Here is a 2,837-nt window from a genome sequence, read left to right on the forward strand (position 1 = left end):
GCCATGGTTGTTTACTACTATATATACAAAATTGATTTTCTAGCCTAGGAGTGTAGAGAAAAATAAGGGGCATCCGTGGCATATTGGTTAAGGTCGTGGAGGTCATATCCGATGTGGGCTCGAATCCCGCTATGGAGTTTGGAAGCTATCCATCTAGCTTACGGAACGTCGGTGGTTCTACTCAGGTGCCCGTTCTTGCCTGAAATAATGAACGAAAGGACACTTGAGGTCTTCCTCCACCAGTAAAGCTGTAACGTTACCACATGAACAATACTGTGCTGGTGCGACGTAAAACACAAACCAAAAAAAGAAGAATTTCAAGGATTGTAAAGAATAGTGAAGCCTGAAAAAGTAGAAATATCAAAAAATGGGCAACAAAAAAGCTATCTGGAACTTTAGGGTTAAAACTGAAGACTGTTTGAGAAAGTAAACTGTGCAAAACCTCACGCTGAGCTACGTATAAACCCTCCCATCGACTATTATCAGTTTTATATTTCCAGCACTATGTATGCGAATCAAAAACTCCAGAATGTGCGGGATTACTAAAGACATAGGATGCAGAAAGAGATACCTATTACTGTCTCGGCAAACTGCTGGTGTGAGTAAAAATCTTTAGTCCAGGGAGATCCACTTGAAACAAAATAAGTTATTCCGTGTTAGGTAAGACTTACAGAGTGCATGGTTAAGGTTGCTGACATCTAATCGCCTGTCCCTGGTCGCCGAGTTCGAATCCTGCCAATGATACATGTGAATACTTTCATGTAATGAAAATACGGGTACGTGCTTGGTGGATGTATTTATATAATATCATATTTCATTGCCTTTAAAGGCACGTCATTCCTCAGCATTGAACAACTCTTTTTTTTTTTCTTATTTGAAAAGGGTAAACATGTGTTTTATAACGTTTAAATATAAGAGAATAGTTGATGTTTAAAGCAAAATTACCTAAAGAAAGAAGTGATGAACGTAAAAAAGTGTGTTGTAAAGGTAGCAAAATGTAAGCATAGTGGTAATTGACTTCCATGCAAATTACTAAATCACTTAAATTGCCAAATTGCCAAAAAATAGCAACAGAAGCGTACAACGGTTCAGGTAATTGGCATGTGAGTTACTTTCTGGAAATTGTAGCTGGACACATAAACAAAAACAAACAAAAAATGAGTAAGAAAAAAGAAAGCAGTCCTTTGGCAAAATGGGCCTTTTAAGTAATATACGCTATAACAAGTGTAGAGTACATTCAATGCAAAAGCATATCAAAGAAACAGATAAGAAAACATTTGAAAAAAAATGGATCATTAACCAAACATATAATCAACATTTTAAAAGCCCTTCCCAGAATAAAAAAAGGAATAAAAGTTTTACTTTAAAAGTACACAAAACGTGATTGCCTTATTATTGTTGAAGACTAAGAAACAAGAACTAACAACTTCACACTCGAATGCAATATGCGAGAACGCTTTTTGTATTTAGGGACAGTATACAAGATGACATAACAAAAATGCAAATATAGCATAAAGCAATAAATATTGTAATTGATTAATAAAATCTCTGTCATATAAATGCTTTGTAAAACGTGGTCAACTCGTCCAGGAAAAAAGCAAAAACAAAACAAAAACATATAAATTTTATATTTGATTGCAGTGCTATTTAAGGGGAAATATTTAGGTAACCTTTGCCCATTTGCCATCAGAGGAAAGTGACTGTCAAATACCACCGAATGATGTGCCTCATTCTTGCGTTATATTTAAACAATGCATTTTATGTAGTATGTCAAAATAAATTATAGCTATCCAAAAAATAAACGCAAAACTTGAACACTTTAGAAACTGTACTTATCACAAAAAAATTTTTGCATTGAATATGAATTTGAATAAGAGTTTGTCCCGAAGAGTTGCTCACTTCAAATATGAAAAACCTGATTATATACAGCTCGAATCATTCGAGCGAACAATAAATGTACAAAACCAGTTTTGTATTAAAACGCTAGTACAAACTTTATAACGATGAGTACAAAATAAATGTTTAAATGTTTTTAAATGTCGTTCAGACTTTGATATGTAATAACAATTTAGCAGTAGTTTACGAAGGTAAAACGATATTTTCCCAACAATCCTTAAAGTGCTGTGTACTTTAAAATTCCAAACAAATAAAAGTTCTTTTGTTTGCTTTCCAAGAGTTTATTAACTTTCCGACTTTCCGGTACCGGAAATGAAAATAAATTTTTAAAAGTACAAATGGAAAATAAATTTCAAAAGATTCACTATTATGTACTTCTTACTGCCTTCTTTGGGTTAAATGACATTTGGACTTCGGAAATGAAAATCTGTTCATATAGCGACTTTTTATTTGTAAGTGCTGAATCTGCTAAACGATAGTCGTGATATAGTTTGATAAAATAGTATAAAATCTATTATAATGTTTAATATATCTGGTATCTTTAATGCGCATGCGTCAACAGTATAATTAACGAAACCAATATTTGCCACGCCGTTTCCATTTTTAAAGTGGTTCACTTGATCTATGTCAGAATTAAAAAAAAGATATGTTTTTAGGCTTTTTAATTTCAGTGGAGCTTCTTAATTCTTCTACTTTCTGTTGATGAAGATGTTTATTTAATTTCTATGATGGCTGATTCCTGACGTTCGTATTTTTGCTCCGCGGTGCATCAGGAAAAAAATAAGACAAAGCATAATTACCAACCAAATAAGTTCCTTCCTTTATAATATTGTTTTCAATTTTAATTCAAGAATTTAAGGTTAGGAATCGCGTATGTTCGTAACGCAGGATCTATAACCTGTGATCCTTTGTCTAAATTAAATTCCATTTTTATTTAGTTC

This window comes from Ruditapes philippinarum, unplaced genomic scaffold, assembly GCF_026571515.1.
Source record: "Ruditapes philippinarum isolate M1 unplaced genomic scaffold, ASM2657151v2 ctg6046_1_1_1_1, whole genome shotgun sequence".
NCBI lineage: Eukaryota > Metazoa > Mollusca > Bivalvia > Venerida > Veneridae > Ruditapes > Ruditapes philippinarum.